This window comes from Pezoporus occidentalis, unplaced genomic scaffold (genome assembly GCF_034315485.1).
Source record: "Pezoporus occidentalis ecotype Australia unplaced genomic scaffold, CSIRO_AGI_Poc_V1 ctg157, whole genome shotgun sequence".
Taxonomy (NCBI): domain Eukaryota; kingdom Metazoa; phylum Chordata; class Aves; order Psittaciformes; family Psittacidae; genus Pezoporus; species Pezoporus occidentalis.
This window is the reverse complement of record NW_026913393.1, coordinates 700,999-728,650: the sequence shown is the minus strand read 5'-3', so window position 1 is coordinate 728,650 and position 27,652 is coordinate 700,999. Positions and strand designations below refer to the sequence as shown.

The following is a 27,652-nucleotide window of genomic DNA, read 5'->3' as shown; positions in this document are numbered from 1 at the left end:
AGAAAGCCCCATGTTAGAATAAAGAGGAGACTGCTTGTGAAAACATGTGCTGAAATGAGAAAATGAAATAAATGGCCAGTCCTAAAAGAGAAAACTCCTGCCATAAAGCAGAATCTGAGGGAAAAAAAAACCACGGTCGTGCACTGCCCTGCTTTGCTAAACAGGCAGATGGGACCTGTATTTCTCTTCTGAAACTTTAATGGGAAGAATATGATTCTGCTGCAAGCATAGTTTATATGCCTGGCGATTAAAGAGGAAGGGAAGAGTGTAATTTATAGAATTGTGAAACACAGAGGATAGCTTTCTGGCTGCAATGTTTCTTTATTTTCTTATTATTCCTTTTATTCTTCCTTTTGCTTCTAGGCTTGTGAATGGTGATGGATGGGCAACAACGGAAACAGAAATCTTGTTTTTATATTCACGAGGCAGGTACAGCCTCAGCAACAACAGTGGCTACAACAAGCTGCACCTCATCTGAACAAGAACAATCCTAAGACCAAGAAAAAGTGCTTTGTGTATTGTTCTCCTGCTCCTATGGCCATCTCACCTCTCAGCTGATAACAGGTTTCACGTTTACAAACAAGAAGTTTGAGCTTTTCTTGCTCCTGTTGTAGCTGGCAACAAAATACCATGGCCCAGCTCACACCCCGTCTGATCCTCTAGACCCTGTATTCCCAGGGTGCTCCTCACCCTTTTTGCTCTGCCAAGACCCTGCCACTTCCCATCCATGCCACCTTGGTAGAAGAAAGAACTACTTGTGTTCGGCTAGAAAGCCACCTCGTACAAGAAGACATGGTGGTCCTGATGGCCAACACGGTGCCCAGGAATCAGCAGCATGTCTTTGCAGTGAAGATGATCAGACACACGCTGAGTTGCACTAGCAAAAGTGCTGCCCATATGTCAAGGGAAGTGGTCTTTCCCCTTTATTCAGCACTTGTGAGGCCACAGCTGGAGCACTGTGTCCAGTTTGGGCTCTCCAGACAGACATTGTCATTGTGGAGGCACACCAAGATGGCTCGGGAGCTGGAGCAGCACTTAAGAGATGTTTGTTCAGCCCAGGGAATGGGGCACGAAGGGGAAATCTAAGTTTTCAATCTACCCACCTAATGTATAACTACAGAGAAGGTGGAATAAAATTCTTCCCAGTGCACAAGAAGCAATGTTCAGAAGTTGCAGAAGACGAAGTTTAGATCAGATGTAACAAAACCAGTTTTTAATAAGAAGCTGATCAAGCCTTGGGATTTGTATGCTTGGAGACACTCAAAACTAAACCACACAAAGGTATGAGCCTGACCTGCAGTGTGAAGCTGAAGCAAGAGCCTCCAAAGGTCCCTGCTACCAAAGCCATTATCTGATTCCATGCTCCAGTTTTGCAGATAGAGAACCAAGGCACAAAGGAGGTGAAATAACGCAACCACAGGCACACAGGGGACCTGAGGCCACATCTTCAGAGAACAACCCAAATCCCTTCCCTTGATGCTTTTGAGTAAATTAAACACATCACCATAGTCATGTGTGTGTGCACTGGGCTTTCTGAGGTCATCTGCTCTCCTTGCTTCCCTGGTAAAAGGTAGCGCTTCTCTAGCTGCAAAATTCTTTGGATTTTCTTTTTTTATTGCTTTTTTTTTTTTTTTCCCCCTCTTCAGGGCCAATTCAGCAACTCATCTTTCTGCTGAGACTGTCAGCAAAAGTGTCAACTGTACGGCTGGTTTCTGTGATGTGGAAGCATGCCCACCAAGACTTGGACCAGGACTATGCAGCCCATTTCACATAAACCACCAACCAGCCCACACTTGGCAAAAGCTGAAGAGCGTATCAGCCATGCCTGCATGAAGCCTGGCTTTGGGCCATCTTTCTCCAACCCTCTGAGCAGCCACGACATAAATCTTGCTCTTCTTTCACTAGTCTCTGCCTTGACAACACAATCGCTCGGCTCCCCATGCCATGCTCTCTTTGGGTGTTTCAGAGATGCGTCAATGAAAAAATGAACTCCCTATCCTGGCACAAAGAGAGCAGTTTTTCACAAAACTAACCACTGCTGCCCTTTCTCAGCTCACATGTTTGCTGCAGGAGGAATTCAAGTCCTCATGAAATCACTATGGATATTAACCTGCATCAGGAGCAAATCCATATTCCTCCCTTCTGGGGAATAAGCAAGAAAACCATGCCCAGATGAATGCAGGGTGAGAATTTTGCTTCCCCTCCAATACCATAAGTCTTGCGCATGTGCATGTGCCCCATCCTTTATGCAGAGCTAAATTTACTCTTTAGAAAGGATACTGCTTGTCCCATTGAAGTCAGAAATAAGGAAGAAATGTTTTACTGTGAGGGTGATGAGGCACTGGCACAGGCTACTCAGAGAAGCTGTGGCTGCCCCATCCCTGACAGTGTTCAAAGCCACACTGGAGCAACCTGGTCTAGTGGAAGGTGTCCCTGCTCACTGCAGGGGGTTGGATTAGATGGCTTTTAAAGGTCCCTTCCAACACAAGCCATTCTGTGATTCTGTAATAAGTCAGCAGAGTCCTCCCATTCATCCCAGTGAAGCTATGGCTCCTGGTGAACACAGGAAACCATGCCCTGAATTGGTAAAATTGAAGCTTTGTGGCAATTTTTATATACTACTTAAATAATCTTTTTTTTTCCCTGGCTGGAACCTCATTTATTGAATTATTCCAGACTCTGGCTTCAGAGTGTTGCTAGAGCCTGCTCATGGGATGCCAGGACCCCACTGTGTGCTGGACAGTGTAGGAAGGTACATCCCCAGTGACCACCCACAGGGAGACCATGAGGCCAGCAGAGAAGACAATGGGGCTGGACATGATGTGTATTCAGCTCGGGAAGTTCACACAGTTATTACACTATTAGCATGGGAGGGTGGAGTCCTGCTTCTGTCCAGAGAGAGGGAAGAGAGCCCATCCCCTGCTGAAAGCTGTGGGTGGACGTATTGCACTTGGCCAGCCAGAAGATTAAGGCAGGTCACCTAATTTAACATTTCCCAACGGAAGGAAGGGAAAAGGCAATCCAGGGAGGACAAAGAGCACAGGTAGAATGCCAGCTGGAGAAAACAGGGTGAGTAGGAGAGGCTCCAAGCAGAGAGAAGCCGGGAGGAAGGCTTGTGGGGGGAGAGGAGGCTGCTTGGCTGCACCAGCCACCGAGTGCTTCAGACACGGGGCACAGACGAGTGGAGCCACAGAGCAGGGTGGGAGGAGATGAAGGGAGCAGGCGGGAGAGAAGATTAGGGGAGTGCAAGGCACAGCAAAGAGGAGGAGAGAGGAGAAGGAAAAATTATGCATGGCCTCAAAGGTCACAAGAGTCAACTTCAAAAGGATTCCTCAAAAGACATAAAGCCAATGTCTTCATATTCAATTATTTAGTTTTCACACAAATCTAAGTAATATGGGGAGGGGAGGGGGGGCTCCCAACACTGGCTTGGGCAAAGGGATGATGAAGTGGAGGGCCGATGAGAGAAGTCTGGGACTCTTTGCATTCCTAATGGACCAGACAGGGCTGGAGGTGGTGCTATCCCCCTGCAAAGGATGTGGAGCAAAGGAGAGGATGCTTTTCAGGACGGGGGGACAGTGGCAGTAAGCAGGACTTCTCCTTTCTGGAACTGAAAAATGTTAAAACTTGACTTGCTTGGCCTGACACAAAATGCTTTCCCTAAATTCTGGCCATCTGTTTAATTAAAATCATAGGAAATGTTGAGGCAAACAAATTACGCTGCCTGCGAAAGTCAAGACTTTCTCTTTGAAGATGCTGAAATGAAACCCTTCCATTTTTCACAATTCCTCCATTAACCTGACAAAACTGACCTGCACGCACAGTAGTTTTTCTGTCATCAAAAACTTCACTTTGTACCAAAACACTTTTAGCTGAATTATCTCTCCCAACTGTACTTCAGGAAGTTGAAGCAAAGTACAAAGCTGAAAGAGCTGGCTCCTGTATCCTGGGGCGTTCAACCCATCAGCACAGTTAAAATCACTGACAAGCTATGGCAAGCTAATGTCAGTAAAATGGTACCCAACAGGAGGTTTGAAGTCAGCACAGTGAGCTCTACAATAAGTTCCAGTCCATTAAGCACCAGGCTTAAGTAAAATATTGCAGCAGGTCACATTTTAAAGCGGACAGAAGAGGTTAAGGAATCACTGAGGACTCAGGAGGATGCTCTTGGAGGAGAATGGAAATTCTGCCATACCCTTTTTCAACTCCCTGCACTAAATACGGTTGTTTTTCTCCCAGCTGTAGGTGCTTCCTTCCACTCAACAGAATGTTTTCCAGCCGAGGCTGGTAGCAGGGACTTGTGCCACTGAAGCAAAGCCATGGTGCTGTTACACCACAGTGCCCAACAAGGCGATGACCAGCCACATGAGGAAAAATACCCAACAGATTGACTTGGTGAAGGTCATGTAATAGGTCAGTAGCAGAGCAAAGAGCAGAAATCATGTCCTCCGGTTTCTGCCCACCTGGATCCCAAGCGTTTAGTCCTTTTCTCTGTTCAGCTTTGACCTTACGAGTTCCCTTAACCTTATCCTGGTAGCTTCCTAATGGGCAAATAAATTTCTGGAGAGTATCTTGAATTCTTTTTTATCACAGACTGTATCAGTGTGATAATAAGATCAGTCTTCAGACTCCCCATTAAGTCACAGAAGGTGTGGCCATCAGTCATGCTTTTCCCAGCCTTAATTGCCAGACAGACACTTTAAGTGGAAAGTCCATCTAATGAGCTCAGTCATTAAAACATCCCTGGTTCCTATTTGAGATGGGAAATTATATTACTCTAATAAGGGGGTTGCATGTTTGCCCCCCCATTTAATCATGTGGCACAGGGAAAGGTGAGACTTCGCAGTTCTGCCTTGGATGTGTTTCCTTTAAATACAGCCCCCTTCCTCAGGTAAGAAAAAGTGATAAACCCCTTCACAGAAGAACTGTGTGGTTGAAGAAGAAGGCATCAACCTGGAAGCGAACGAAGTGGCTGCCATGGATGCAGGAGGTTCACCACTAACACCGTGGATGCTCCCAAGGGCTGGCCAGGTGGAGATGGTGGAAGAGCCACCATGGTGGCTGAGCCAGGTGGAGAAGATGTGACTTCTGGTGTGCCTATGCAAAAGGCCATAAGAGAGCTATGAAGTGGGTGCTTCAATGGGATAACCCTTTCCTAAACAGTTTGCAAGAAAAGGCTCAGTTTGGACAAGGAATAGGTTATATTGGCCACTTGTGCCAGTGCAGGAGCCTGCACCATGTGGAAGAAGCAGTCAGGTAGTTATCATGATCCTCATCTCACAGAGAGGTGGGAAACTGAGGCAGGACAGCGCAAAAATTCAACAGCCCTTGCATGAGGCAACTCCAGTCGAAGCTGGAAGCCCTATGCCAAGGGGCAATTCTCTCCTGCCCTGTCCAGTCCCAGTAGAAATACCCACCTTTCCCACCTCTCCATCTCCTACCACTACTCACCACAGAAAGCTCCATTTAGGTTAACTCCTTCTAGGAGCTCAGCCCCCAGGTAAGATCAACCCAAGTCCCTGGTGGTCTCTAACCATGTCTTTGGTTACATGCCAACATGCCCATCGAGATGCTCCAATTGACCCATTCCCACCACAGAGCATCAGCGGTGAGAGCTCCTCCGCAGGGAATCCCGGAGGGAAGCCCGGGCAAGCCCAAGTTACGAGCTCCACATCCAACGGTGGTTTTGCCAGGTGCTTGGAGCGCTGGTTCAGAGCGATCCCTAATAAAAACAACGAAGCACGGAAGGGTGTGTTGCTTTTGGGTAATAATACATCTTAGAACTGCACGGTGAGGCAAAGACAACGCCGCACCCTAAGCCACCCGAAGGGTGTGGGCATTATACAATGATTTGCCCACACCCAGAGCCTCCGACGACAATTAACATCCAGCCCCGCGCAAAGATCGGTAAATAACGTATCTCAAACCAGGAAACGTTGGCATTTTCCTTGTGCATGAAAAAAAAAACCCCGAAGATGTGTCTTAACATGAACATCACTCTGGGCAGATCTGCACCATCACATCGCACCATGATTATTTTCTGCCCTTATTCTGTAAGAAGCCAGAGTAAAGTCAATAGCAGTTACAACTTGATTTATATTAAGCATGGATTTTGGAGCTTTCATCATTTCCCTCTTTAGAAAAAGGACCCTAAAACAACAAAAAAACCTAGATGATGGGGAAATTTAAATGTATAATTAAATTTTGATAACGACAAAGTCATGCGAGGTGCTTTATAGATAATAAAATGACAAGATCTCATCACGCCCAAGTTTATTTTCATAGCCGTAAATCTACTTCTGGTAAAGTCGTCGGGAAAAGATTTTACGATTGAATAATAATGGAAACAAAACAGCACTTATTAAAGGGAAACGGGAGCAAGAACTCATCCAGTGTTGAGAGACAACAGAGAAAATCAGTTTGTTACTAAGAAATAGCAGAAATAACTCTTTTTTTGCCAGCCCAAGATACCAGCAGAGAGACCAGTTGGTTATTGACTGAGATCCCATTATTTTTTTTTTGTCCTAAATCACAGTGCTGTGATTCTCATGAAAACAGCAATTAAAGATGCAGCTCCAGGGTTGCACCTCCAGCCGCGAGCATACCTTAGAGGAAGAACAAAAAAGCAGCAAAAGGAGAGTTTCTCCAGACCCATTATAATTTTTGAGGTCAAGAAATCTGAGTTGCTTTTCCAACATAAACTCACCTGTTCATTAAAAAACCCGAACAGATGAAGGTTATGGTAAATCTACCTTCTAGATGATGAGGAAAAAAGGCAACACTGATGCTACCGGCTTTGTGTCTCTGTGAAGGATGGAGCTAGTAGAATTTCCATATACCTGCCTAAACCAGGGAGGCTCAAAGCCTTCCCAAGGGACAGGCGGTGCTCCCGAGGAGGAATGCTTGTTGCAATATTAACGAGGGAGGAGACAGGACTGCCAGGGAGAAATGAAATATATCTTCCTGGCTGACGCAGCGGGGACAGTTTGGATAGCTCAGGAGCAAGGGGGTTAGGCTGGACACTGCTATTTGCCTTCAGGGCAGTCAGTCAGGGCAGATCAGGAGATGTTTGTATGGATAAGAAAGTCCCGATTGCATTTCTGAATTCTGATTATGGGCAGGAGAAGGGATGGATTTTAATTCTACAGCTTAGATCTCAGTAACAGGAGCAAAGTGTAGCCCTACTACCAGCATTACGTACAGGCAAGGAAATAAAAATACACACTACTTTGTCTGCTGATGATAGCTCAGAGCATCTTCAGATCAGACTTAAGTTTCTACTGTGCAAGGTTTATACTACTATTATTGTTATTGTTATTGTGACTGCTATTATTACTGTTTTTATTATTATTGCTACTATTATTACTACTATTATTACTACTATTACTACTATTACTAATTGCAATGGTCATTTATACTGAACCAGTGTCCTGCAGCTACAACTGGGATGCTCATCCCCTTATAACCACTGTATACGCAAGACCAAAGAAGGAGCAATCCATTCCTAAATGTTTGTGCTCCAAAAACACTGTGGGAGAGAAAAGATTACCTGGTTTGTACAGATGAGGAACAGAAAGACTTGGTGATTTGCTGAAGACCATGGAGAAAGCCCATGGTAGAGCCCAAATTTGGCGTTAGCTCTTCCAAAAGCCCAGCTCACCGTTTTCTCTCAACTATCAGCCTGAGCTTGCTCCTGCTTAAGGCTTAGATTTATCTTAACTCTAGAGGGAGCCTAAAGCTCAGAGGGGCTCCAGATCCAGGCCACCACATGCGTTCCCATGCCAGGAGGTTGCCACATGTGGAACATTGTGCCCACACCTCAAGGGTCAGCGGTATCAGCCCGGGAGCCGGCTGGCTGAGCCCATAGAATCACAGAACATAAACTGGTGTGGGTTTGGAAGGGACCTTAAAGCTCCTCCAGCTCCAAACCCTGCCACAGGCAGGGACACCTTCCACTGGAGCAGCTTGCTCCAAGCCCCTGTGTCCAACCTGGCCTTCAACACTGCCAGGGATGGGGCAGCCACAGCTTCTCTGGGCACCCTGTGCCAGCGCCTCAGCACCCTCACAGGGAAGAGCTTCTGCCTAAGAGCTCATCTCAGCCTCCCCTCTGGCAGGTTAAAGCCATTCCCCTTGGCCTGTCCCTACAGGCCCTTGTCCAAAGCCCCTCTCCAGCTTTCCTGTAGCCCCTTCAGGCACTGGAGCTGCTCTCAGGTCTCCCCTTCAGGAGCCTTCATAGCAGTTTTGGCACCCAGCAAAGCCAGAGGATTTTGGTTTGCAGCAGGAGAAGTGTAAATGACCCAAAGGTGCTGGTGAGGTTTGTGCTGGTGGCATCACTGGAAACTCAGCAGTTCCACAGCTCACTTTGGATTTTCACTGAACAAAAGCAAAATGATTTTGGTACAAAGGAAAATTTGGCTTCCAGGGAGAGCCAAAGGAGAGCTTTCATGGGAAAAATTGGGATAGTCAGAGAAGCTAGGAATAACAGCTCGTTGCATCCAACACCCAGCCTGGAGGAAGGAGAAGGCAGGTGGGGCTTTGCAGGCAACCAGAGATGCTCGAATAAAAGGTACCATCATCAGCAAAGCGGGGCTTTTCAAAACATAAACAGTTTTGGGGAAGGAACGAGAGCTAAAAATAAGCAGCAGCAAGTGAAAAAAGGGATTAAAGGAGCCCTAAAGAAATAGTGAACAGCAAATTGCAGAGAATTGTTCAGCAAACAATAAAAGGCTCCTCGCCATCTCCCTGCATCAGGCAGGTGGCACTGGGAGAAAGCAGCCCACGACAAATGATAGCTGCAAAAGGGGAGATGGAGTGGGGGAGAAATTTCAGACCAGGCAGATTTGTTAAGTGGTTATTTTCCCTCTGTCTTTGCAGAAGACAAAGGGGAGGTAAAGCTCCCCAAGACAGGGATTGTATTTCACTCGGCGGTCGAGAAGTCGTTCGAGTGTCTGCAGATAGCAGCAAGAAATGGTCCTAAAAAGATTAGAGCTCTTAAGGTAGGGCAAAATACTATATCCAGACAACACACTTGAGTTTTAATGACAGTGGGGAGAGAATTGAGTGAAGCATTGTCTGCTGCCTTTAGGAAACTGAAAACTAAATTTGAAACAGCACAGACTAGAGCTGGACTTTTCTCAGGAGAAAGGCTTTACTCCTGCCCTTTAAGCATCACTTTTTATCCTTCACATAAATTCTCCATTCACTGCTTTCCCACAGCCGACACAGGTTTAGGAAGGAGCTTCTGTGTTTTTAGAGTGATTTGGGTATCTTGCCTTTGAGCATCTCCCTGGCTGTAATGTATTTCTTCTCACTGAATCCCTCTGTCAGGCTATTATCCGTGTTTACGGATACCCAGCTGAGGGATAAAGAAGCAAAGTGGCTTCCTACAGATGCATAAGGAATGTGCTGGTAAATAAACTCACCCCATATTCCCCAAATTTCAATCCCCATACCATTCCCCTGTTCATCCTGCCTCTGTGATTCCTGTGCTGTTCCTTGCTAAAGTGGGCAGGCCAATTCCCAGTGCTTGCAAATCAGCAGAGCTTCCCTACAACCCATTTTATACTTGGGAGCAAGTCCAAGTCTTAAATCACAGTCCAGTCTTGAATCACAGAATCAGAAAGGGTTGGAAAAGTCCCTTAAAATCACCAAGTCCAGCTGGAAACCAAACGCTGCCAAGTCTACCACTAAACTGTATCGACTGGGTTGGGGGTTTTGTGTCCTCCCAGAAATGAGGGTGATTGCTATGGACCCCACAGCACTGCATATGTCCATGGGGGTCACTAGGACTCCCCTGTGCTACTCTTGGTACAAGGGCAAACCAGGGCACAGCCTTGCTGCCAGCCTCATGGCTGGAGGAGCATTGCTCCCATGTTGCCCCCAGCCAACCCCTGCACAGATGGGTGACACCGAGGTGGCTCTGTCAGCCTCATCTCAGCTCCTGCATCCCCCATCCAGGGACTTTTGGCTGCAGGGACCCATCCCCCCCGACCTTGCCCAAGGCTCTGTTACTAAGAATAAAACACAGGAGGGCTTTGCAGCACCAGCGTGTGGTGGGATAATTGCAGGGAAGTGGCTTCTGTAGCCCAGCGACCACAGTAATTGGGTCCGGGCCATCCTGCAGCCAGGTTTCCCATGCTATTATCCCCTTATTAATAGAAACTAAATCTACCTTTTCAGAGAAAGCACTGCAAGCCTGGAAATTATGTGGTGCAGGGCTTCAGGAAGGCATCTTTGCAATAGCATCAGCCCTTCGCCACCCAAGGGCCGGATCCTGGCATGGGGTGCTTCCACCAAAGTTGTGGCAAAATTCCAGCCACCCAGACCCAAATTTTCCTCTGGTCATCGGAAAGGCAAATGTGAGACTCAGCCACATGATGTGGAGACAGGCGAGTGAGATTTGGTCTATAAACTAATTCATCCCAGCAGCATCCCTTGCAAAGTATAGCAGGGAGTATTAATTTCATCTCCCAAAGGAAAACTGAAGGTAAAAAAGGCTTGAATTTCCCTTTGCCCACATGGATGGGGTTTGACAGGGGACACAAGCTAAGCATCTATAGATTTAGGGCTGGAAAATAATGAGGAGCATCTTGCTTGGGATACTCCTGCCTGAGTGCTGCGGGATGTCAAGTGTAAAAGATGCAGGTAAAAGTGACAGCATCTTTTTAAGGAGAATCAGCCCGCAATGCCAGGGCTGTCCCTGCTGGAAGGTGTGAAAGCAAAGAACCAATTTCTGAGAAACCCAAGGACAAGGTGAAAGTCTCTGCATGGTATTCCAGACAGGACTTCCAGGCCAATATAACAGCAAGGCTTTCTATGGCCACAACTAATACAGGTCCTTCTTCCCATCCCTGTCTAACTTCCCCTTTGAAGCTCAACTTGGAAACAGCCCTGGAAAAAATGTTATCATTACTTTTTTCATCAGGTAAACAGAGATAAGGCATGAGTCGGCAATAAATCTGGGAGGCAGATTAGGTGCCTCCATCCAAAGTGCAGTTGACAATACAGAGAATGAGATTAAGTTTGGCAATACAGAGAATGAGATTAAGTTTGGCAATATACAGGATGAGATTCAGTTTGGCACATTTGTTTTTTAACGCAGACAAGAGATTCAGGTTTATGGAGGTCTTCAGGACCATCTGAATCTCCTCTCAAATTTGGGATTTGGTTTGAAACTTCCCCAGTGATGTTTCCTTCCACATCCCCTTCCGATTTATGGTAGGCAAAGCCTAGCAGATGGCCTCCTACAGTAACGTCTTTAACCATCAACGTTGTTAATGCACTCAAGAATGACAGAAAGAATTATCAGCCCATAGTATTTCCAAGCTTCTCCTTTTTTCTTCACCCCTTTGCCCAGCTTTTAACACTTCGCGTTTCAACGACAATTAATACCAGCCTCTCTGAAGATAAATCCTACAGGCTTGCAACCAAGTCCTCGCAGAGCCAAATCAGCACAGATGTGCTAAAGAGCAATGCAGATGGTTTCTCCTTCCCCTGAAACTTGAGACTTTGTGTCTGCTCGACGCTGTGGTGTTTTGCAGGCTGGGGATGTCAGGAGCACGTCCCATCCCCATATGGCAAGCGAGAAGTCATCCCAGGAAGATTAAAGCAGAGAGAGGAGACCTGGGTTGCCTCCTGCATTTTTCAGCCTTTCTCCATCACTCTGTGAAAGCCTGGTGCTGTTCAACAGCTACGTAAGGGATGAAAAGCATCGGGGAAAATAAATAATACATAAATGCCAAAGTGCGTTGCCAAGGCCACTTCCAGGATGGATCTGTACCCAGGCGTGCTCCCCTCCGGACGTCTGCCTGTTCCTGCCCTGCAGACATGTCACTGGGAGTGAAATGGAGCTCCTGGGCAAGGCGTTGTTTCAGAGTGATGCATCGGGAAACCTTGCAGGTGACAGAAACTGTAATTGCTGTGATTAAACTTCACCGGCCCATTTCACCCCCGTGAAAACCAGCTTCCCTGCTGATTTCAGCAGGAGCACGACTGATGTCTCTGCCAGGGGAGAGGTTGGGAGTGCTAGGGAGACCTCTTCCCAACGCGTGAGCAAAGCCCCGCTGCCAGAGCAGGGGGCTCTTCGTGCCATCTTCTACCCTCGAGGCCTCCTGGATGCTCTGGCTTCCATGAGGACCTGAACAATGCTTTCCAATATCCCTAAAAGCAATCCAAACCAGGTGCAGAGAGACAGCAGTCTGACAGAAGGGGGCCTCAAACCCATCGTGAGATGTTGCAGATGACTCCTTGGCGTTCAGGGCAGCAGCATCTTGTGTCCAGAGGCTGCAGAGACCTCAAGAGAGCTATGCTGCACTCCACCAACTCCATCCTCATGTCCTTATCTCCAAAGCAGCTTGGCCACATCTGTCTCTATTTTTCTCAGCAAACCCCTGAGAGCTCGATGGCTACATAGCAGTAAGACATAAAGTATTGATCACTTAAAATAGGTTTTAAGAATACGAAATAAAGATACCCAGTGTACCCAGCACCCCAGGAGTGGGATGTCTGTCCTCCAGCAATGATACAGGAGCATCCAGTCCTGATGCACTAGGAGGCAGGGTGCTGGGATGCAGTGGTGAGGAGCGTGGTCTTTGAGGTGGCTGCTTCTAACCTTTCTGTGAAGGATCAGTCATGACAACCCTCCTGCCTCACTGCCCTGAAACAGCCAAAACGTCCCCAGAAAAGCAGTTTGCAACCCACTAACCCCTCTCTCCTCTCCCATGCCTGCTGCAGAGGGCAGCTGGAGGGGGTCAGGAGATGCAGCACACAACAGAACACACAGGGATGCTGCAGGGACTGCTCAAATGAGATGTACCCAGAAAGCCTAACTCCTCTGTAAATACCCCCTTGTCTGCTAGGATCACAACTGGCTACAAAGGTTGAAGATGTTGCTTGAGGAATATTAGATACAGCTGTGTACATGTATTTGCCTTATTATTTTTTTGCTAGTGGGAGATTATAATGAGACCAGGAAAAGAGGTGGAAAATACTCTCCTCGCTTAGCACAGAAATATAGGTAACAATTATTAGGCAATAATTGATTCATCCGATACTTTATTAACTGGAGTTCGGGTGTGCAAGTGACAGGCTCTGCAGCAAGCCTTTCATGTGACACATTATTAAAGGCTCTTTTTCTGGCTCCGAAAGGCAGTGGCTGGTAGATCAAAGGTCAGACATTTCAAGGAGTAAATTGGTTTAATGTGGCTGCAGATAGCCTCACAAAAACCTAATAAATATGCAGGGAAATGTAAGGAGAGAAAATTGTGGACAAGAGAGACAATTACTTTGAAACCAGGATAAGAGCAGCGCAGGCTCAAATTAATCAGCATACTGGCTTCTCTCTGCCTCAGGATTTAGTATTCAGAGCAGGAGCCCAGCTGGTGGTGGGATGTGATGGAGGGGGGCACTGGTACCTGATGCCGAAACCTGCCAGGGGAAGATGCAGTGTGTACTTGAGCCCAGGAACCCCCTGTGTGCTGGGCACTGCTGTGAAGGCTCCTGAAGGGGAGACCTGAGAGCAGCTCCAGTGCCTAAAGGGGCTGCAGGAAAGCTGGAGAGGGGCTTGGGACAAGGGCCTGTAGGGACGGGCCAAGGGGAATGGCTTTAACCTGCCAGAGGGGAGACTGAGATGAGCTCTGAGGCAGAAGCTCTTCCCTGTGAGGGTGCTGAGGCGCTGGCACAGGGTGCCCAGAGAAGCTGTGGCTGCCCCATCCCTGGCAGTGTTGAAGGCCAGGTTGGACACAGGGGCTTGGAGCAAGCTGCTCCAGTGGAAGCTGTCCCTATCTGTGGCAGGGGTTGGAGCTGGAGGAGCTTTAAGGTCCCTTCCAACCCAAACAATTCTATCATTCTATGATTCTAAGATGCTCAATCCCAAGCCACAGCCAGGATGGTGGTGCCTTAGGTATATGGGCAGCCACCTGTGCCCCACAGTGAAAGCATGTTCACAAGCACCATGAGATTTTGTGGTGGCTGCTGAACACACTATCCCTCCAAGGCTGTGAATCCCACAGGGAGCCCTGCTGTGACCAAGCAGGCTCATTGAAGCACTGGGACACCAGCAGACAGCAACTCTTAGCCCAAACCCCAGTGTTGAGTGGTAAAAAACGAACACAGAGGGGATTAATTGTAAGAAGTAATGCCTTTAGCCCATGTCCTTGTTTTTCACTTATCTTGTGATTTTCTCAGAGGCAGACCTCCTTGTTTTTAAACTCGAGGCAGTGATTGCTAAATACTTCTGAGTTTTTGTTTGCATTTCTTGAAATGTCTTAACTCAAATGACCTCCAAACGCTTGCAAGGCAGGATTTTTTTTGCTAAAAAGTCCCAGCTTCACTCCTTTTAATTAAAGGTGAGAAAACACCCACTCCAGTTCTCTAATCTGGAATGGGACTTCCTGCAGGAAAACAAAGAGCAATATTCCCAGTATGGCTGGAAACAGGAGTGGAGGAAACAAATCTATAAAACAAAATGCCTGGTCCCCCTCGGAGAAGCAGATAAGGGCACAGCCTCTTTGTGTGCCCTTCCTCAGCTGAGTCACCATGCTCTGGAGAGATTTATCATGGCCCTAGTGGATAGAAAGATCAGGCAGCACAACCTGCCTGAGATTTAGCAAAGCCAAGCCTTGCCTCCTCACCCTCATGGGGACCTCCTGCAAGCATGAAAGAGCTGCGACCCAAGGGCTTAAGTTGCTCCATCAGCCATGTCCCATAGGCTGGAACACCATCAATGAAGGAGATCCATCTGCCCACTATGTTGCTTTTGGCGGCTTGTGCTGGCTGTGTCCCTCTGCCCAGGATGGAGTTGGACCCAGGGTAGCACTGATACCTTCCTGTTAGGAAACCTCATGAGAAGCCTTGGGGATGGGTCAGAGGGGGAGAGCTGGTGCTATGTATGTCCCACTGGTCATGGGGTGCTTCTAGGAGAATCCACATACTTCAAGAGGAACCCACATGCTTCAAGGAGAACCCACACTTCAAGGAGACCTAATACTCCCAGGGGAACCCACACACTTCAAGGATGATCCACACTTCACAGAGAACCCACATATTTGAAGGAGAACCCACACACTTCAGGGATGGTCCACACTTCATGCATCACTCACAAGGACAACTGATAGGTCACAGACCTCCAAAACCTGCAACCCACGCAGGCAGTGCCTGCCCTGAGTTACTTGTGCATATATTGCTCTGCCATAAATCAGGAGCCCTGACAGTGTAATTTGTGTCTGAGGAACATGGAACAATTACAAAATCAGCCCAAACACTATTTGTTTCACAAGAATTTGCCCTTAGTTAGCACTGTCGTTCTGCTTTAATTACTCTGTAATTAATTGCAACAAAACTGTTTGGAAAGTGCATGTGCACAGTGGAATGGCTGAAATATCACAACCTGCCTGCTCCTCTGCAACCACAAGTGTTACATGTCTCATACTCTTTCAATATAAGACTTTAAATTCATTTCATCACCCTATACCCAGAGCATCTCCAAGTCATCTCAAAAGCAGACCAAGACATGTGGAAGGTGATTACTGACTTCTTTTACATCCAGGGAAATTAAGGCGCAGAGAAGCTAATCTCTTCAAACAAGATTAAGAGAGCAGAAGTTGCCAGAAGTGAACCAAGCTTGGGCATGGATGTAAATCACAGCCTTTTTCTCTGCCCTGGGATGCTCATATGTTCCCTTGCTGCTTCCAAAGCCAACTAGCACCCTAAAGAGGCTTAGACCTGCCTCCTGTCCACGGAGAAGGCTGTCCCATCCATGAAAGCAACAATAACCAACACCTCCCTAGAGACAGAAGGCAGTAAGACCTGGATCTGATGATAAAGGAAACCAAATCTGACCCATTTTTGCAGTCTGACCCCTTCTAATATTTCCATTGTCTAGCTGTGGCTTGGGGGCATTAATCCGGGCAGAGGCGGACTTTCAGAGTCCCCTTTCAGCTGGTGTTCAGTCTCTCAGTGCAGACTATACCAGCAACCGTAATGCAATCGCTAGGAAACAAGAAGCCACCCAATGCATCTGAGTCTGCCTCGAGTTTCATTCCCTGACCAATTATTTCCCTGCAAGAAAGGCAGCATCAGCAGAAGCCAGCATCCCTGCAAGGCTGGGAGAAGGCCTGGAAGGGATAAGAGGGACAGGAGACAGGGATTAGCTGATGTGAATCATCTCTCCCACACCGCCAGTGACTGGTTAGGGCAACAGCTTGTTGGTAGGGCAGGAGGGGAAACTTCCCATTTAGAAATTGCTCAACATTGGTAATTAAAAACGTTCTCTCCCCCCCCCCCCCCCAATAAGAACCTTGAAGAAAAAATATGCTCTTGCTTTTCTTTCCTACTTGCTGTTTTCTTTTTTAGCCTCCTCCTCTCCTCTTCTCTTCTCTTCTCTTCTCTTCTCTTCTCTTCTCTTCTCTTCTCTTCTCTTCTCTTCTCTTCTCTTCTCTTCTCTTCTCTTCTCTTCTCTTCTCTTCTCTTCTCTTCTCTTCTCTTCTCTTCTCTTCTCTCTTTTCTTTTCTCTTCTCTCTTCTCTTCTCTTCTCTTCTCTTCTCTTCTCTTCTCTTCTCTTCTCTTCTCTTCTCTTCTCTTCTCTTCTCTTCTCTTCTCTTCTCTTCTCTTCTCTTCTCTTCTCTTCTCTTCTCTTCTCTTCTCTTCTCTTCTCTTCTCTTCTCTTCTCTTCTCTTCTCTTCTCTTCTCTTCTCTTCTCTCTTCTCTTCTCTTCTCTTTTCTCCTCTCCTCTCTTTTCTCCTCTCTTCTCTTTTCTCCTCTCCTCTCCTCTCCTCTCCTCTCCTCTCCTCTCCTCTCCTCTCCTCTCCTCTCCTCTCCTCTCCTCTCCTCTCCTCTCCTCTCCTCTCCTCTTTCTCCTCCTCTCCTCTCCTCTCCTCTCCTCTCCTCTCCTCTCCTCTCTCTCCTCTCCTCTCCTCTCCTCTCCTCTCCTCTCCTCTCCTCTCCTCTCATCTCCTCTCCTCTCCTCTCCTCTCCTCTCCTCTCTCCTCTCCTCTCCTCTCCTCTCCTCTCCTCTCCTCTCCTCTCTTTTCTCTCTTCTCTTCCTTTTTTTGCTCTGCTCTGCTTTCTTCTCTTTCCTCTCCTCTCCCTTATCTCCTTCTAGCCTCCCTACCCTATCCTCCCCCTCCTCTCTTCCTCTCCTCCCTCTCCTCTCCTTCCTCTCCTCTCATCCTCTCCTTCCTCTCCTCTCATCCTCTTTCCTTTCCTCTCATCCTCTTCCCTCTCCTCTCCATCAATTTCCCCCCAGGAGGCCGTCAAACCTTCTCACCTCCATTTTCCTGGGAGCAGACGGAGCCAACCACAAGAGAACACTGATAGAGAACATGAAGAGTGAGAACACCGGCTGTCACCCAATGACGCACCCAGATTCCATGTGTTCCTGGAGGTACCACAAGCCTTTGGATCACTCCCCAGCAGGCCAGAGACACAGCCATGTAGAGAAGAAGGGTCCAAATTTTGCATGAAGGCAGCAGTCCCTGTGCAGGGGGCTGTGAAGCCACAACTCTGGCTGCCCCGTTGGCACCATGGTGTGAGGCTGCATAAGGAAATCCCATAGAGGGGTAAAGGATGCATCTCCTTTAAGGAGGTCATGGGCTGATGGCAGGCAGGAGTTGACCAGGGGCTGGGCAGGCACCGGGGGGGGGGGTGTCCGAAGGCAGCAGCAAAACAATCTGGGTTATCAGAGCAGCAGTAACTCTGGAAGATCCACCTGATTGAGGAGACCTCCCAGACACATGCCTAGAGAGCCTGGGGTTTGGCAGAGGATTTGCTCCATCAGCTTCAGCTCACCTTGGCAAAAGGTGCCCAGATACCATGGTGACGGGCTCAGCGGGGATAAACACCGAACATGGGTGTGGGTTGTTTGCATAGTTAGGAAGCTGGCTGGTCTCCATCCCTCCACCCTGCCTCCTCCCAGCAGTGCCAGGATCTCAATCCAAAGTGATCTCCTACCTTCTCCTGGGCTGGCTCATCTGCAGGCAACACGGAGTCACTTCCCAAACTGGTTCCCTGCTCGGCAGGGCAGGGTTGGGGACGGAAGCCCTGGGCTGCTGCCTGGCTCCGCTCCCTGGCAGATAGAAGCCAGTTAGTGGTCCCAGCATCCACGTCCCTGCCTGGACCCACATAGAGACAGCACAGAGCCTTCCCAGTGTGGGATACCCCCCCCTCCTTTTCTTCTGCAGCTGCCAAGCACATCGAGCCTCTTGCAAAACAACCAGCTGGGATGTGGCATCCTTCCCCTCCCCAGCCAGAAAAGCACTCACACCAAGGACATCTTTTTAGGGAACAAAGCAACCCAAGAGCAGCAAGAAATAAATCTGTAATTAAGGCAAGCTGCTCCCAGGAGTGGGTACTTGAAGATTTTGCAGACCTGTAAGCAGCATTGCCATCAGGAGCGCGGCTCCTCTCAGGTTTCCAGTAAGGAATAAAAAAGCTCTGACTAATCTAAAGAGGCCTCCAAATCACTCTTGGCAGAAAGCATCCCAGCCTCGGATCCCCTCCCTCTATTCATCGCTAAAGCTTTCAGCTAAAGGAAAATAAACCATGCAGCTACTTCGCTGACCTGACCTGCAGCTGGTGTAGCTGGGTGCTGGCTGACCCTTCTATTATACACCAATATAATAGCACTTACTACGTACACATTATATAGATTTATATACCATGTGCACATTTATAATATATATAGATATTGCATTTAAAAATACATATATGCATTGTGGGGCTGCCTCCCAATCCCCATCCTGCTGGGATGATCCCTCCCATCGCTGACCGCTTTGCCAAGATCATCCACACATGCCTGATAATACCATATTTCACTGTGGTCTGAGATCCTTCACCTCTTCTAATTACTCCTAAGTTTGTAAAACCATTCCACTGGCAACATTTAATGGGAATAAGACCAGGACTACAAACTGGGGAGTGCAGACTTCGGTGTTTTGAAACTATTTCAGTAACTTGCTGTTTAATTAAGAGCAATAGCACTGAAATTATGTCAGTGAAACTTGCCACTTATTTACTAATTAGAGGAGGAATTTCAAAGGAGGTTATGGGAGTTTAGGTGCTGGACAGCCCCGGGCTCGCTGGAAAATCCCAGGTTTGAGCAGCTAATGCTTGCTCAGTGCTCAAACACGCCGGGTCTGATTCCTCATTGCCTGGCACCTGAAGTAAACAGCATCAGCACAAGCGTAAAATGGGTGATAAATGCTGCCCTGCTCCAGAACACTGGTTTGAAATGTCCTTTTTGAGGTGGTGGGAGTGATGGAAGGCATTAGAAGACCAGGGAAAGATGCCAGAGCATCTCATCTCCCCTTCCAGGAGCTATTTGCTGTGCTGTCCTGGAATGGACACACCAGGATGCATGCTGAGAAGCCTGCGAAAGGTTTGCTCTGTGGTGTGGGGTGTTGGAATGCTCAGGGCTCTGACAGACCCAACTGCCTTTCCTGCTCCCAACCTCCACATCCTCCCAGGAGGAGAATCCTCCCTCCAATTCCACTTCCACCAAGAAAAGAAAGGAAAGTACCACTCGGCCTCATACCCCCAAATACTGTACCTGGGCGAACTGGAAGGTGGCTGCCACATCCCCTGTTTGAGGGCAGAACAAGCTGCAGCTCCCCGCACAACCACGCTGAGCACTCCCGTCCACCCGATGTGCTCCGGAAAACAGCGCTGGGATGGCCGAGCGCTGGTTCCTCCTCTGCTGAGCACATTCCTCCCCTCCTGTTTTCATTCAGCCCAACCTTAAACAAAACCATGGCTGTTGTTTTTATCGGCGGTGCAGCCCTGGGAATTACCTACGCAGGAATGGGGGTGCTGGAGAGGGGGTTTGCGCTGCTGAAGCAGCATTTACTCTCAAGAAGGAGCTGTTAGAAATATTAAAGCTTAACTGGCTTAACTGGGTATAACACACTATCCTGCTGCATCCTGTTTCCTAGTGCAGAAGCAAAAAGTTCCAGAGATTAACTGACATTTAACTACAAACTGTAGGTAAGGGATGTCAAGGTAAAACACATCCAGTGTTCCCAAGCACTCTCTGCTTATGGCATGGGCAGTACAGAGCGGGTCGGCTTGAGCTGGGCTTAACCCCACACCAAGCAGCAGCCTCATGACAACCACACTTCCCAGCCTGTCTTTAATAACTACTTCTCTTCCAGCATCAAATCTACTGAGACATTTTAACTGTTTAAGAGGAGACTGGGTTGTTTTCTGCAAGTTTTCTGCAAAGAACAACCAAAAGAGAAATGATTTTAAATCAAATACAATACTATGTACATATAATACAATAGAATATAATACATTCTGTTCTATTTTATTATAAATATTAATCATCTGCCTCATCAGAGCCCTTCTGCCTTCCCAGCAGGAGATGTTAGTAGATGTGTTTTTGCACTAATATTTCCAATCTGTAACAACCAAACAACTAAACGGACTCATGAAAAGACCCGCAAAACTGTGAGGTTGTATCATACAGGTGTTGACACACAGCCAAAAACTCCGGGCTTGGTAGAGATTCAAGACACTAAGCAAGGAAATCAGAACGAGAATCACAGGTTCAAGTTCAAACAGCAATGTAAACGGCAATAGATTAGTACAGAGGATACTTACGACGCGCTGAAGATTCCTAACACGAGCACGATCAGCCTCCGAGCATGAAATTCAAGCACCTTCCCCTCCCCTCAATAAACCACTAAAGCCCTAAAAGAAGCGGGGTGGAAATTAAAAATCACCTATTTCCAAAACCAAAAACACAGCATCCGACCCACCTTCCCACTCCCGGTGCCAACACTCGTCCTCCCCTCGCCTGCCGTGGCTGCGCGGGGAATCCGGCTGCGTTGCTCCTCGGGTGCCTGCAGCCGAGTGGAGATTGTCATTGATTTGTGTGCATAAAGTTAAGCCTTTCTAGGAGCGGTTAGGAGAATTCACTCCCACCACTCCCTCTAAACCAAAAGTATTTGGCAGAGAGCCCTCCTCGTCCACCTGTACTATTAACGTCTAAACAACACACGGGACGTGGACCGATTTTCATGTTTTCTTTTTAAACAAGCACACAAAGTTCTTTGGAAATAAAAACTTGGGGGTTTGTTGTGGTTTTGGTCTCTTTTTTTTTCATAATCTCATTTTTCTCACAGCAGATTTATAGCATCCTTTTTGTTCTGCACTTGGCTGGCCAAGCCTTTCCCTGCTGTAACTGGTCACCTGTGACCATTTGCTGATTTGCCCCAACACAGGTGATTCTTTGGGTGACTTTCCTACCAACCTGATCTGCTTTCCTGGCAAACCATTCATACCTGAGACAAGATAAACCTGGCGAGAAAACCTTCTCTTTGGAAAAGAACCGGGTGTAATTTAACTAAAAACCATGCTTGTGCATGAACAACGCAAGCAAGCAAGAAGATGGAGACAAAGCATTTTCAAAAGGGGTTGTTTGCTTACCCAAGTCCTCAGTCACTGACTTGTCCAAGTGACAAAACCCTAAATTGGGTCTTGCCCAATCTAAGGAATAAATGATTTTAAAACCCTTCCCAAGAGCCCAGCACAGGACTTCAAAGCCCCCACAGCACCCAGACTTAGTGCCACATCAGCTGCTTCCATGCACCCAACAACTGCATCCTGCACCCACCTCGTGTGGTCCCTGTCCATGAGGATGTCCACTGTCGGAGCCTGGCTCAGTAGTGTGCTGCCTCCACGAGCAACCCAACCTGGTTAAGCCCAACTTGCCGACATACGTACAACCCCAAAGGGTTGGCCATTGTGTTGAGTGATAAATAACAGGTCCCTCCTCTTCTCCTTGTTAGGTGCCCTAAGGATCAGCTCATTCTTGTGATTCAGCCCCAAGTTAAGCAGCCACATCTCTGAGCATTAACCTAAACACTGCATTTAATAAAATACTAGTTCCTTCCTGGAGCAGGTATTACCACGGTGAGGAAACACAGATTTTTGTTAACAGATCTGATGAAAGAACCTCAACACCAAGTCCCATGTTACACGCCTTTCTGCTGTATTTCCTTAAAGAAGCACACACACAAAAAAAAACCCCAAGCAAATCACAACCAAAATTGTTTATACAAGGGAAATCTTTCTGAATCATGAGCAAAATCAAGTGTAAGATAGCCTGGGGCAATCTGGCACTCTCAGACACAGCTTGGAAGAGCTCCGTGCTCAGAGCATGGTTACTTTTGAAACTTTCATTACACACTTTCTTGGTCTGTAGGAAACAAAAAAAGTGCTGCTTCCATCCCCACACCCAAAACACTATCTGCAACTCCTCTGACTACTGGGTTTCTAAGGAGTGTCTGGGTAAATCAGTAAATGAAGTCGGTGAGAACAATACGTCTGGCCCCAGATAAGGGTAAAGCAGAACTTGGGCAGCATCCAGGGACTGCCAAGCCAGCACAGAGAGGAACACCAATTGCCACCCACTGCTTTTCCTGGTACTCCCACAGCCTGCATCCCCTGCAGTATGGGAGCACCTATCCAACCACTCACCCACACCACAGCCAAGATCCCCAAGCAACTCCTCATTTCCCACAAAAGTTAGGATTTTAGCTGGCCTCCATCAATCCACCAAAGCCAAGGTGTTTAAGAAACAACTGTATCTGTCCCATGCTACTCAAGTTCATTGTTGGTGGTGCTGCTTTCCCAAGGTGGCTGTTTATCAGTGTGTATGGGAACATTCCCAGCACCACTGAGGTGCTGAAGCACGTATAAAGAAGAGCAACAGGGGTGGGAAGGGCCTGGAGCACAAGTGTGATGGGGAACAGCTGAGGGAGCTGGGGGGTTCAGTCTGGAGAAGAGAAGGCTCAGGGGGGACCTGATGGCTCCCTACAAGTGCCTGACAGGAGGATGGAGCCAGGAGGGGCTGGGCTCTGCTCCCAAGGAACAAGGGATGGGACAAGAGGAAACGGCCTCAAGCTGCACCAGGGCAGGTTTAGGTGGAGCTGAGGAACAATTCCTTCCCCTGGAGGCATTCAAGAGATGTAGATGTGACAGGTGTCCCTGCCCATGGTAGGGGGGTTGGGACTAGATGATCTTTCAGGTCCCTTCCAACCCTAACCATTCTATGATTCTATGTGGTGCTTAGGGACATGGTTTAATTGTGGACTTGGCACTGTTAGGTTAGCAGTTAGGCTCAGTGATCTTAAGGGTCCTGTCCAGCCTAAATGGTTCTACGGTTAAAGTTGTCCCCAGATTCCTGCAAGCAAAACCCAGTATTTTCATACAGAAGAATATATGGGGGCAGACACTGAGAACTGAAACATCTCAGCCATTATTTTAAGTCCAATATTTTTAGACCAATAGGTTCCCACAGAACCCTGGAAATTACTTGCCATTTTCCATGTGAAATTGGTTTGTTTTTTTGATCACCATTAACAAAGGGTTGCACAGGTCTTCTAAAGGAAGAGAGGCTAACAGGGTGTGAAATAAGAATAGCAGGAGAAAGAAGAAAGTGTTGTGCTAGATCTCACCTCAGTTCACAAGTACAATGGGAAACACCTAGTAAAAGAAAAAAAAACAATAAAAAGGTCGTAATGATTGCTTATTCCAGGTCAGGGTAGCTCTAATTACAAGTACATTGAATGGAAAGCTTTCCAGAAGAAAGGGTGCTTTAAAGGTGCATGTTCATCAAAAAAATAAATGATCATGTAATTGGATGGTTTTCATGAGCAAAATGAGCTTTGACACAGTTTTTCTTTCTATAGTTCGGGAGTTTTGGAGGGTGCTTGGTTTTTGGTTTTGTTGGGGACTTCTTTGTTGCTGTTTTTGGTTTTGTCGGTTGTTTTACTTTTTTTTTAATAAACTGGTTTTGGATATTTGCAATTTTTCTTTTCTAACCTGAGTTTTTCAAGCCAGTTTTAAACTTTCACTATTTGGAGCCAAATAATCCACCTCAGTGAATCCAGCTCTCCAACAGCCAGAGGAAAGTATTTTCTACAACAAGATTTGCTGCACCAGTCACATTTTTCAAGGGAAAATTACTTTCTTCCCTCAAACACCCCCATTCCATCGCCAAAACTTGTTGGTAAAAATATTTTTTTTTTAATTAGAGGTTAATTTTGGTGTGAAATAAAACCCAGCAACATATTTCCTTGCCCCACATCTCACAGAAACTTCTTGCAAATGGGAAACCTGGAAAAGCCCAGCAAGGTTTCAATCTGTGCATCCCACACACCTGCATGTGTTTCTGTTTGCTGTGGCGTGCATCCCCGTTAACTTCAACACCGGTCCCCAGGCTTCCAAATGTTGGCCTTATTTTAAAGATGGTAGAGTAAGTGGAAGGAAGAGATGTGAGACCACAACCTTGACACACACCTTCATCACTGGGGTACAATCAGGTGGGGAGGAAGGAAGATGGGGATGTGACCCATCTGGTTTAAGAAGGTCTCTATGCTCATAGCTTGGGTAAGAGCTGCTGGTTTATCATCTTGAAAAAGTAATTGTGGAGAGTGGGAAAGGGTGAACGGGTGGCTCATGAAAGAGATTTCCTTGTTAGCAGCCCCATGCTCTGCACGTGAGGAGAAGTTTCCAGTGAGAGGCTGAATTACCAGCTACACCAAGCCACAGATAGGGCAGATTTGCTGGTTCAGGCTATGCATGCATGCATGCAAAGCTGCTGTCACAATATTCCTACCCAATCCAGTTCTAAGGCAAGTAATTGAAAACCAATGTCAATCAAGTTCTTTGCTAAAGCAATCTAGCCAACCTCAGTGGTTTCATATTTGAAACCTTAAAGGTCATAATTCAGATTGATTTTAAGGGATTTCCAATGCTTTGCCTAAAATGTGGATGGTGGAACTCAATCAGGCTTCAGTGTCTTCAATGGAAATATGGTCTTTTATGCTGTGCAGAGATATCCTTGAGAAAAGTTTGATTCTGATCGAGGAACTGGGCTGAATGTACCCAGGATACTATTGTACGAGTATACAACATATACATGTACATATTCACACTGTATGTAGAGCTATATGATGGGTTATTGCTACTTCATATGGCTTCACTGGGAAGCTCTCAAGAGCAAGAGCTGCACTCTGACCTCCCCTCTTCCCGCAGTATATCTGTTCCAGTGACTGATACCAGCTCTGGAAATGTAGTTATGTCTGGGTCAAAATAGCCCCATAGCTCCCAATCTTTCTTGATCCACAGCTTCCAGTCTTTTTTGCGCCCCTACAGCTTCACAATGCCACAAGAGCATGAGAACAATCCCCACGTTAGCAAGAAAGTGGAAAAACTCTTGCACAGACTTCAAATTAAACCTGTATTTTGCTTGGAGAACATTTATGTTTCCCCACTGGGTCGTATTCTCAGTCTAATAAAAGAAGATGAAGCCAGGCAGAGCCATTGCCTGTGCAATCTCTAGCTCAGTGGGAGAGAAAGATCCTCTCCGAAGGTGACAGATTAAGATGTGTAAGTCTTGGTGGCATGGCACCGAGGAGGCGCTTCAGGGCTAAATGCATTAAATCCTCCTCCACCTCCAAAATGAAGCCATAGCCATCTGAGATAATGGCCATTCCCAGCACTGAAGACCAGAGGCCAGGAACCTAAACTCATGCCTGAAGCCATCAGCAAGGAGGGAATGACACCAGTTTCTGCTCCCCAGAGCATGCACTGCAAAGGGAGTGCATGCACATCTTCCTCCTTGAACCCCTGCCTATATAAATACTTGAGGTATTGCTTGATTACTTGGTTACATGACACATGCCGAAGGCAGTAGCCAGGTAACTTTACTTGGTTTTAACGCTTCAGTTCTCCCTTCCTTTTCATCGAGAAATATTTTTGAGTCAGCTTCAGCTTGTGAACGTGCAGGGCTTGGACTGGACAAAGGCAGCTAAAAATAAGTGATCATGGTATCAATCCTAAATGCAAATAGATGCTAATAATAAAAGGCACAATGTCGATCAAAAGGCACTTTGCAGAGCTTGATGGGTTGGCACAGAGTTTTATTGGAGGTATCACTCCCACCCTGGGGCAGCTGAAGTTGGGTGATACGAAGACCTCCAGGAAGGTTCAGACCACCTGGGGCTTCTGAACATCCACATATGCCACCATCCCCCATGCCAAAACTCCTTCTCAGCACCCTGGAGCAAACTTCAGATGGGTGGTAAAAGCCACTGAGTGATAGGTATACAACCTGCTGGGGGGTGAAAGCCAAACACAGAACCCCCCCGTGTGCTGGGCTGCACCCCCAGAGCGTGAGCAGCAGCTCACGGAGGGGATCCTGCCCCTCTGCTGTGCTATGGGGAGACCCCCCCTGCAGTCCTGATCCAGCTCTGGGGCAGCAGCACAAGAGGGACGTGGAGCTGTTGGAGCGAGGCCAGAGGAGGCCATGGAGATGCTGCAAGGGCTGGAGCAGCTCTGCTCTGGAGCCAGGCTGAGAGAGCTGGGCTGGGGCAGCCTGGAGAAGAGAAGGCTCCTGAAGGGGAGACCTGAGAGCAGCTCCAGTGCCTAAAGAGGCTGCAGGAAAGCTGGAGAGGGGCTTGGGACAAGGAATGTAGGGACAGGCCAAGGGGAATGGCTTTAACCTGCCAGAGGGGAGACTGAGATGAGCTCTTAGGCAGAAGCTCTTCCCTGTGAGGGTGCTGAGGCGCTGGCCCAGGGTGCCCAGAGAAGCTGTGGCTGCCCCATCCCTGGCAGTGTTCAAGGCCAGGTTGGACACAGGGGCTTGGAGCAAGCTGCTCTAGTGGAAGGGGTCCCTGCCCATGTTCCATGATCCTATGAAAGTGAGAGCATCTGCAAAGCAATGTCACAGACCCTGGTGACATCTGCAGACTTCAGCACAACTTCCACCGCAATCACTTTAAACTTTCTTGCACAACTCACAGCCCCAGTGCAATTGCTACACGCAGCTTTTGAAAGGCATTCCTCACCTTATAATTTCTCCATGGGTTATTTTTGCCTTGCTCTCACACAAACTGAGCCATGACTCCTTGCTGAGTCTGCTCACGTCACCCCACCAGCAGATGAGCTAAGGACAACCACGCAAATTGCTCATTGTAACCACTGTGCCAGCCTCAGGGTGCTGATAACCCTCTGCCCAGACCACTTGCTTTCATTTCCACAATCTGGAAAGTTACCCTTATCTGGTAATAAGAACTTCAGCAGAAGCTCCTTGATGTAGGTGGAAACAATCTCATTTGCCTTCAGAAGCAGCGAATCAGGCCCCAGCTCCTTGCAGAATAACACATTAATAGTGAGAGGCAAATGAACCATTTTACTTCTGCTATCTGAAAAGGAAAAATACAAATGCATCTGACCTGGTTTACCTTCCTGATAACGTATTTAAAAAATGCTCCCAGGCTGAGGACTCCACCAGCTGAGGTTTGATACGAAATGAGATTGTTTATGTCACGACCGCAACCTTCTGAAAAATGCTCCTTTGGATGGGAAAGCTCACAAGACCCTTAGGTATAATGATCTCAGCTACATCAATAACCACATTTCGGCAGATTCATTATCTGCTCACTGGCCTGCCCAGCCGCGCAGCGAAGCATTGCAGCAGGATGGAGGGAGAAAGGAAAACATTGAATTCAGCCGCTCTTCCCGCAGAAAAAAAATTGACATTGTGGGTCATTCTTTTCCTTAGCAAAAAAACAAGCTTTTATTCCCTCCACTTTCACACTGCACTCGGGAGGGAGGACTTGAGCTACACACAATATTGAACACAACC

General features: G+C 47.4%; 1 protein-coding gene across 1 annotated transcript in view; it reads right to left on the bottom strand.

Annotated features, from left to right (window-relative positions):
* ZBTB7C (zinc finger and BTB domain containing 7C) overlaps positions 1–20,867 on the bottom strand; it is a 48,813-nt gene extending 27,946 nt beyond the window's left edge. Inside the window, exon 1 of the transcript XR_009963436.1 lies at positions 20,754–20,867. The gene's annotated coding sequence lies outside the window, so the exon portion shown is untranslated. The remainder of the gene's footprint in view (positions 1–20,753) is intronic.
* Between the last annotated feature and the right edge of the window lie 6,785 nt (positions 20,868–27,652).